We start from the raw sequence: 10,225 nt of genomic DNA, 5'->3' as shown, positions 1-10,225 counted from the left end.
TGAAATGTCTTAAAGTAGCCCATAGAAACCTCCACTACACCCTGTCAAATGCTTTTTCTTTACCTGAGAGTATCATACCAGCCTGTTGCCTTAATACCTTAGTCATATCAAAGACAGTGATTGCTACCCAGTATAACCCCATGCTTTTTGGGGATAACTACTGTTTGAATTAAAGCTGATAGCTTGCAGCTAACTTATTTGGATACATTTTAGCATCAGCATTCATTAGTAAAGGCCGATATGATGCTCTATTGTCCGGGGGCTTCCCTGTTTTTAAAAACAAAACAATGTTGTTTGGTAGAATCCATGACGCTGGTACTTCACCACCAGTATCAATGTTTGTGATAACATTCAAAAGGGTGGGGACTACGATGTCAGAGAATGTGTTACAAAATAATAAAGGTATTGAGCCTTCACCCATTGCTTGCTCCAGAGATAGTGAATGAATGGCTAATTTGAGTAGTTTGTATTCTAATCAAAGTTAGTATATTAGCTATCTCCAGGTAGATTTGTATGTCTTTCCTTAGACATACAGAATTTGTACTATGTAGATTTTGACAAAAATTAAAAACTTGTTAGATTATAGCTGGAGGCTCATGATGTACACCTTGGTTGCCAGGAATACATTTGATCATATTTCGTGAATGTTTTTCTTTTCTTTTATCTACAAGGACTTTACTAATCGATTGCGCATATTCATAATGTAATGATCTGTGGGTTATGTACGAGTAAGCAGCTTTTTCTTATAGGGTCTAGTTTACCATTTTGAGGTGCTTGAACACAGATAGAAAGGCCTCTGTCTCCAAGGTATCATATTTGTATATTGATCTAGCATGTTCTATTTCAAGTCTAGTTAATTCCATGTTGTTTATCTCTGATTTTTGCATTTGTGCCTTATTTAATTCTGCTGAAACCTGATTGTGACCCCCTGAATATAAGCATTGAAAGCATACAGACTATACCAGTGGAGCCTATGTTAAACAATATACATTCCTTCAGAGAGGTAGATATCATACTTTTGTAAGTGAGGTCCAAAAGTGGAGCACACAAGCAAATCTAAGGTTTCATTTTATGATTGTGTATGGGTTTTGAAACTTCACAAGTACATGGTTATGATCTGAAGAGATCTTGGGGCATAGGTATAGTTCAACAGCGGAGTGCTATCAGTGCGTACTTCATCAAAATCATATCTAATCACCAATAATGTCTGTTAGGTGTAGAGTAAAATGTGTATCCAAGCTTGTCTTTTTTCAAAGATCTCCATGTATGTACCAGCCCATACACCCTTGACAGTTCCACTATTTATCACAGGATCTTAATAATACGGATGTTGGCTTAATGTTTTGTGGATTTAAACTTGTATTCAATAATGTAGTTAAAATCGACTAACATAAGCAATTTCCCAACCCAGCCAGCGAATTCAAGGTTTAATTGCTCCAAACTACAGGGGTCATCTCTATTTGGGCCATATATAGCACATATAGTATAAATCTGCTCCTGAAGTTCTAATTGAGCAATAGCCCAGCAACCCTGCATATCAAAAGAAGTTTTTACAAGTTTACATTCCAGGGCTTTCTGACTAAGCATAGCCACCATACGGATAGATGCCTGTGGAGTGGTACATCTAATCAGTTGATAAAACAATTGTCAAAGAACAGAATTATCCTTATATGCAATATGGATTTCAATCAAGCATGGGACCTGTGCTTTATATGTGAAAATCTCCTTTGTTGCTAATAGCCGCTAAAGGATTTGGGTTAAGCCACAGGTTTTCCACATGGTTAAATGTAATTCATTCATTCAGGGATATTTATTTTATATATACATATTACCTACTGGTGGTCACAAGTAGGTAGTTATAGTTAGGTCTGTTTTTCCAACGACTGAGCTTCTTTAGGTTTGCCAATAACTTTGGCCCGTTTTATGAATCTCCACAAAATATTCCCCCAAAAAAGTTCATCTACCTCAGCCCCATCATGAAACGTTTCAGGGTGATCAGTCAAGCGGAGGTCAAGTAAAAAGGGGGGTCCCAAAATGTATCCATTTATTTTCCATATACTTCTTTAGACATGCCTACAGCAAAATACTCTGAACAGAATTACACTAAATTTGGCAGGAAACTATATCTTGGTCCACAGATTGTGCTGTTTGTGATTTGGTGTTAAACTGTTGAGTAGGTTTTGGGATATTAAAGGCAAAAAACAATTGTATGGTTTGGCAGTTGGGCTTGCGAAATCCTCTTGCGAGAGAGCAAAGTAAAAAACAAAGCCCTACGATTGATCGTTAGGCTGATTTTTCCTGTGAGCCTTCATAGTCTCACAGAAGCAAGAGGATCCTGTGAGTCCCGCAAGCACACTGATTGGAATGTTAGAAATTAAAGGGTAACCCTTACTGTTTACCGTGACTGAGGGACACGACAAGGCTGCCCGTTGTCCCCACTACTTTTCTCCCTAGCTATAAAGCCACTGGCAGCGCTACTCAGAACCAGTGGGGATGATTGGGGCATACCATTGGGCGACGGTATGCACGCTGTTTCGTTATATGCAGATGATCTACTCCTGTATGTGAGAGATTTACAAGCTTTACCTCCAGTTATAGCAGGCATTATCCGATAATTTGAACAATTGTCAGGACTTAAAGTAAACTGGGCAAAATCAGGAGTATACTCTTTTATTAACGCAGTGCCCGAAACAGATATTATTATCAATGGAGCTAATTTGGCTTGGTATCGTCTATGTTTAGGTACTTAGGCATCTACATCTACAAATCCCCTACTGATGTACTGGATGGCAATTTGGTGCGGGCTGTATCAGCAATTAGAGCGCAAGTGCACTTTTGGAAAACACTGCCACTAAATGTAATGGGTCGTGTCACCTTGACGAAAATGATCATTCTGCCACGCCTGCTATATTATTTCTCAAATCTCCCAATATATGTCCCTGTCAGGATTCTCCAGAACTTGGAAGGCATTCTCCGTGATTTGATTTGGAGCAAAGATAGGCCGCGTATAGCGCTAAGCAAATTATATGCGCCCACAAGCAGCGATGGCCTAGCAGTCCCGATTATGGAGTTGTACTATCTGGCCTCGCAGCTGCAGTGGGTGTCTAAATGGATGAGCGGGAAAGGACTGGCAGACACTGTAGCTGTGACACCGCCATGGCCGCAATCCCAGCTATACCACTACTTTCACCCCATAAATCGGCTTTCCTGTCCGTCCCAGATATATGTAGCATTAGCTTCTAAGTGCTATTGGAGAAGGCTCTATCTGACCCGAGACACGCCTCCATACACTCCACTGATACCACTAGTTGGGACCCCTTGGGGCAAAGAGAAAGTGTCTGAAACTGAATTGCAGGCATGGCATGCGGCAGTGTTAGATACAGTGGGCAATTTGCATGCGGATGGCAACCTTCTAACATTCAACTCTCTGTCCATGGAAAATCATATTCCTGCAGTCCAATTTCTTCTAAATGCAGCCATAGTGCGCACATTGACAGCAGCCTGGGGAGACATCACAACTGAGCCCCAAACATATTTACTTATACAATACCTACATGTAATGGGGTAGGGCTGATATGTGGTACACTGGCTAGCGGAGGCTCTCCTGACCCACACACTGAAACCATTGACCAGACTCCGCGAGAAGTGGGCTTCAGACAGGGGACGGCTGTGGACTGACAAGGAGTGGGCAACAATTGTAGCCAGCTCCACGTATATACCACGCAACTCAAGATTTAAACTTATCCAGACATACATAATACACAGGGCATACCCTTACCCAGATAAGATTAATTCATATTTTTACCTCAATACTTCTGCTTGCCCCAGATGCAACTTAATTGGTGCTGATCTGTTGCACATGCTGTGGTCTTTATAGCTCATTATAGACATAATGACATGCAGTAGTGGATGCTTTGACAAAATGTACAGCAACGCCACTACAGTTCAATTGGGAAACCTGCGTGTCAGGGCTATATCCACAGACTAAAAAGAATAAAGTAATATCCAGATTCAGAGATCTGGGATTGATAAGGGCTAAGCGCCTTATCACAAAACGGTAGAAAAGCATTGACCCTCCAGCACCGGCTAACTGGGAGAAATCCCTTATGGTATGGGCGCAAGCAGAGAGCGCCACGCTGCACAAGGAGGAAACTGTGGGATTGCGCAAATACCCAATTGCGTGGGCCTGGGACGATCTCCTCAAAACACTCTTGTGGCCAGACATTACAGAACAAGACTCACAGCCCCCTTATGACACTGATGTGGCCCCAGCGCAATAAGGCGCTTCCCCCCCCTTTCCTAGTCTACATGGCACTATGCACTGCCACCAACCAGGACAGAACCACACGCAGCACGCTGACAGCTAGATACCCCCGCACACTGCTATCACATGACAAAACTTTGCTATTACTCTTCCTGATTTTGTACTTTATTGGCCCTCATACTCCTCGACACCAGCAATACGGCATGGCTGCCACGAGCTAAAGATGGCGATCTTTTCTTTTCTATATTCCTTTTTTTCCTGTTATTAGTTATAGTTTGGTTAAACAGGCATCATATTTAGATCCTTGACACAGTCATTGCATATAGAGATAACGAGAAACGTATAAAAAGCAACCATGTTCATGCCTGAGCAAGGATGTGAATATAGACCGCATGTCCATATGCAATAATTTGTTCTTTGAACAAATGCATACTTTACACTGTTCTCAGCATTGTTGGTATACACTTGACATGGTGCAAAACAAATTTATAATGTGCTAAATGTACTTAAAGAGAAATATTTCAATAAAAAGATGTTTTAAAAAAAAATACTGTTTACCAGGACAAATTTGAGGAAATAAAATAAAAAGCTATATAAAGGGGCAGCAGAAAGTCATTGCCCCCTAAGTTTAGAGAGGAGGTATCCAAGGGAGAACTACTATGAACAGAACAAATGTTTACGATCTTGAAGGACTTTTGCAGGATCGTGAATAGAAAAAAGGGATTCTGAATACACTCTATTAGTAGGAATGCATATTGTGGTCATTGCTTTTGAAAGAAAAGTGTGTAAGAGATAAGTATTGTGATGATTAGAAGGTTAATTATTTTCTATAAAGAAAAGGTTATGATCTGGTGAGATTCCTGCAGGTTCATGAAAAGTAGGAAGGAATAGGTGATGTTTGAATACACTTTGGTATGAACACTTGTAATTATAGGAAGGAGTCTTACTGGAGATGGTGTTTATCAGACTCTACTATTATGCTCATTGGGTAAGAAGAGTTGTGAGTAGAGTTGAAGCTCATTCAAACACTCTACTATGAACAATCAATGTTAAAAATGGGATTTCTTGTTGGCTAAGGTAAGCACCCCAGCCAGGCAGAGCTCACAACTACAGTCAGGGTAAGTCAGATACTCACCAAAGATAACCTGTGCTCACCCACTAGTAGCTTGGCACTGAGCAGGAAGGCTTATCTACAGAGGCAATGGGTAAAACATTTGTGCAAGAGTAACACAATGAATATACCACAAAAGAGACTCCACAAAGGCCAGTCATCGATGCTGCAGTGTTGGTTTAGGAAACTTAGGTCCGTTCACCAGCACCTGCCCTTCAGTCCACCTCAGTACACGGGGTGGTGGCATCCCACTGTCTCTTTTTGCTGCTGTTGCATTAGCTCAAAAATAAGGATGCCTGGCCCTAAAGAAAACAACAGTGCTGGGTTTGTGCAGGAAAACTCTCTGGGTTGCTGGCATTATAAGTTTCCCAGATTCAGAGTTCCATGGCAGTGCCACTAGAGCAGAGTTTTTGATGGCCGTGAGACTCTGAAAGAACAGGCAGCAAGCCCACAAGCCATCAGAGAACACTTGGGGTGGGGCACAAAAGTCGGTTGCAAGCAGCAGGCCCGCTCTCCAAGATAAATTGCAAAGTGACAGCCCTTTCTACAGCCCGGCAATCATCAGGCAGCAGGCCAACACAGCAAAGCAGTTAACAGAAATGGTGATTTCTCCTGGCCACACAGCAGTCCTTCTGGCAATGTGCAGATGTAGAGCCAGCAGCATCTGGTTACAAGTCTCATGCAGTGTCTGACAGATGGGGTCACTACTGGGGTCAGAGCCCCCAGTTCTTATACTAAAAAATGCTTTTGATGAAGGGGTGACTTCAAAAGAGCCCTCTGCTTTAAGATCCCTGTCAGCTCAGCCCTGGCTACATACTATCAGTAAGGGATATATCAGCCCTTTGAGTGAGGGCAGGACACAACCTATTTAAATCTAAGTGTGAACCGCCTCTCCCTCTCCTTGCTCAGGAAGAATATCAGAATGCAGACGAATGCAGATCTATCCCCTGTCACACCCAGCCCTTCCCGTGTTGTGCTGTTTGGAGAGAATGCACAGAGTGTAACTTTCACCCAGCCCAGGCGTGCATTGGAGACAGGCTACAAAGCACAAGGAGTTAGAAGCACAGAGAAATGCCCACTTTCTAAAAGTGGACTCCTAACAAAGGTTCAAGTCTAACATTACATATTCAGAACATACTTCAAAGGAAAATACTTCTACTATTCAAAATGAAAAAATCAAAGAGAGAAAAAGAATATGCATATATACAGTGCAAAAAGTAAATTACAAAAAGCCCATGTATAAATTCAGCTTGTACAAAATGTATTAGTAAACAAATAATACAAATGTTAAGACATACAAAAACATTTGCGCTCAACACAATACACAAACAGAAAATAAATAATACAAAGTGTAATCACAAAGTGGCTGAAGGGAATAATTATACACAGTAGGAAGTATAGAACAAGAAAAAAAACAACACACAGCAAAAAATGCGTCCTCTTCAGTTTGGGCCACATATATGCGTTGACAGTGTTTCGACCATAGTATAATTAAATGATTATCATCAGGACAGAACCACTATTACAGGAGCATTGAAGTTAATTAATTAAAAACATATATTCATAAGGTAGATCCAACCATAAGTATCCCTAATATGGAACACTCAAGATTCGGATGGTCCAAATTGGAATATAATAAAACCAATGGGCATGATATGCAAGGAATGGTGAGGCTCAACAAATGGACGAATTAACCAGCCTACTCCTTCGGGATATAGATGCAAAGCCAAACAATTGGCATAGAGTAGATGTAGGATTATCTACTGCCATAGAAATTTCAGGACTTTTCATACATCGTGCGGCGTGTTATACAGTCATCATCAAATTGAACACTTACTTGCCAATGAATTAATCAGGCAAAAGCTGAGGTGGGCTGTGTATAATGACCAAATCCCACAGAGTGGGCACTTTGTAGTCCTGAGAAGTACATCCGATCACGAGCTGTCCCAACTTTGAAGTGCCCACTCCGTGGGATTTGGTCATTGTTCACAGCCCACCTCATTCTTTTTCTCTTCGATTTTTTCGATTTGAATAGCATAAGTATTCTTCTTTGATGTGTGTTCTGTGGTTCCAACTGCAGAATTAGGATGCAACCGCCTATAGGGTGATCGGAAACATCCATTCTACAATGGCAGCTTGTGCGCCGGCAGAAAAGGCCCACAGCACAAGCTGCCATCGTAAAATGAATGTTTCAAAACATCTCTTCAAAGTGTGGCAGTCAACTCACAGGGCCTGCCACACAGTGCAGGGATGTTCAGGGGAGCACCATAGGAGCTCCCAGGCCCCATAGTGGAGGGCCAGGGTCAAAGGGGCCTCCTAGGGGTCCCCAAAGTCACTTTACAGCAGCCTTTCCATGGCAAGGCTGACATGGAAAGGCTCTAGGAAAGGACATTGTAATCCCGACAGCAGAGCAGAGGCTGGCTTTGCAGTCATTCATGGGCTTACAATTTTACTCCACTTCCGGCAGTCAGAGGGAAACCCTCAATGTCTGTCAGATGTGTTCTGCCCAACATCAAAATCGGGGCCTAAGTGATTTTCCTAAAAAAGGCAAAGGATCATGCAAACAAAGGATATCAGATTCTTTATTTACAGTATCCATATTTAATATAACCAAGAGTAAATAAACACCAGGGAGAAGTCTGGAGAACAAGAAGAAACATTGTCTACTGCGTGCACAGAAGTATCAATAGCACACCAATGCAAATAAATTAAAACAGAATAGGAACTTGCATAATAAAGTTCCCTGAGTGGAGAATCTATCCTAAAATTCCAGATGAAATTGATTTTCACTAAATAATACAGTTGCAGGGAGGCAAAAAGACAAGTATATCCATATTCCAGTTGATGTTGCTAATGCATCACAAACTGTATAATTTGGCTTTAAGAAAGGGGGAAGGGGCACTAAAATAAGGATTAAAAGGCAAAAGAAAATAAAAGCAAACATTTATAGGTACAATATTATTGTTTATATGACTTCTCAAGCTATACGTTTGTTAACAACCTCATTGAGGGCTTAACATATTTTGACTTTCTGAAAGAGGAGTATCTAGGATTTATTTTAAATAAGTGTAAGTTTCCATACAAGTTCTTCTGGGGAGATTGTTTGGTGTGTAATGAAGGTTTATCTTATCTTAGAGGTACTTATAGAGCGTATGGCTGCTGGTAGGCGTCCAAGTGTAACAACATTTCTAGCTGTTTAAATCATTAGTGGTAAAAACAGTCAAAAAACCATGTTTCAAGAGTTTGCAAAAAAATGAGTTCTAGGTTCAATGTCCAAAGGGTGGAGAGTAAGGAATTCCATAACTTGGCAACATTTTATCGCAATTACCAACCTCCACTTCTGGCTTTTCTAATGGTGGGGACCACTGCAAGTCAGGAGTTAGTGGACCACAGATTTCGATTAGGGGTATAGGGAAAAGTCAGAGTTTGAACAATCAAAGGGCCTTTATCCAACAATGCTCAATGGGCTATTCAAGGGGATTTGATTTTGACCCTTTGGGCCACCGAGAACCAATGGAGGGACAAAACAGCTTGCTGGGCTGACTTGTCTCTGGAAACATTATAGTGCAGCCGAGTCTTTGTAATCTGTACCACCTGCAGTTTCCTTCCTGCAGATTTAGGCACTCCTCAATACAAGGAGTTCCTGTAGTAGAGGCACGATAAAATCAATGCCTCGACTACTATTTTTTGGGGGAAAGGGGAAGCAGATGAAGAATTTTCCTGAGAGTCCTAAGGATGCCATAACATGTTGCATCTAGTTTTATGTACTGGGTATCCATGGTCAGTGATTTGTCTAACAAAAACCCTAGACTTTTCAATACCGACTTGGGAGAAGGGGGAGTGCCCAGAAGGATTGGACATCCCAGGTCCAGCTGAGAATTTGGGCAATTCCCAAGAATTATGAGTTCTTTCTTGTCTCCTTTTAATTTCAGGGCTGGGTTGTTCATCCACTTGGCCACAGCTTCTAAATACAGGTCCAAGATCGGGCAGCAGCGATTCTACTTATGAGACATGGCAAAAACCAGTTGCATATCAACTACATCTGAGATTATAGAAATCCCAAATGACAGACAGAATTAAAATGTGTCTGTGTTACAGCCTCCTTCAAAATCTTGAAAGGCCACAGCTTCTAAATGAAGGCCTATGGCCGGGGATCAGGGATTCTGCTTGTGAGAGATGGCAAAAAACTGCTGCGTAGTTGCGAATTGACAGCATCTGAGATTATAGAAATCCCAAATGACAGAATTGAATCGGCCAAAGGACGCATAAATAAATTGAACAGCGTAGGACTTATTGAGGAGCACTGGGGAACTCTGGTGTTCAATAAAAAGGTGTCTGAGTTACAGCCTCCTTCAAAAACTACAAAGATCCTAGCTGTAGGAAGAGATTGGAGCAAGGAGAGGGTTCGCCCGTAACTACAACATTACGAATTCTCTCAATAAACATGGTATGACTGACAGTATCAAATGCTGTGCTGAGATCAAGAAGGTGATGCAGCCACATTTTAGCCTCCTCATCAACAGCCAGGAGTGCAGTTTCTGTACCGTGTTTCAGTCTAAACCTTGTCTGGGTAGGGTGGAGGATGTTGTGGGCCTCTAGATACTCTGTACAAGCCCCTATCACCATGGGAACGTCCCTTTCTGTGACGTGTCCATGGCGATAGGGGGTTCGCCTTATTTACAAGGCAGTGTTAAGCTACTTAACGTGGCTGAACGCTGCCTTGTAAATAATGCACCCTTTCATGCAATGCTTAGCTTGACAACGGTGGGCAGTGGGTGTTGCTGTGGGCGTTCCACCGCAACACCCATTGGTTTTGATGCAGCCCTCTATTTGCAAGGGCAGCGTAAATA

Source organism: Lissotriton vulgaris, chromosome 10, assembly GCF_964263255.1.
Source record: "Lissotriton vulgaris chromosome 10, aLisVul1.2, whole genome shotgun sequence".
Lineage (NCBI taxonomy): Eukaryota > Metazoa > Chordata > Amphibia > Caudata > Salamandridae > Lissotriton > Lissotriton vulgaris.
This window is presented reverse-complemented; position numbering follows the sequence as displayed.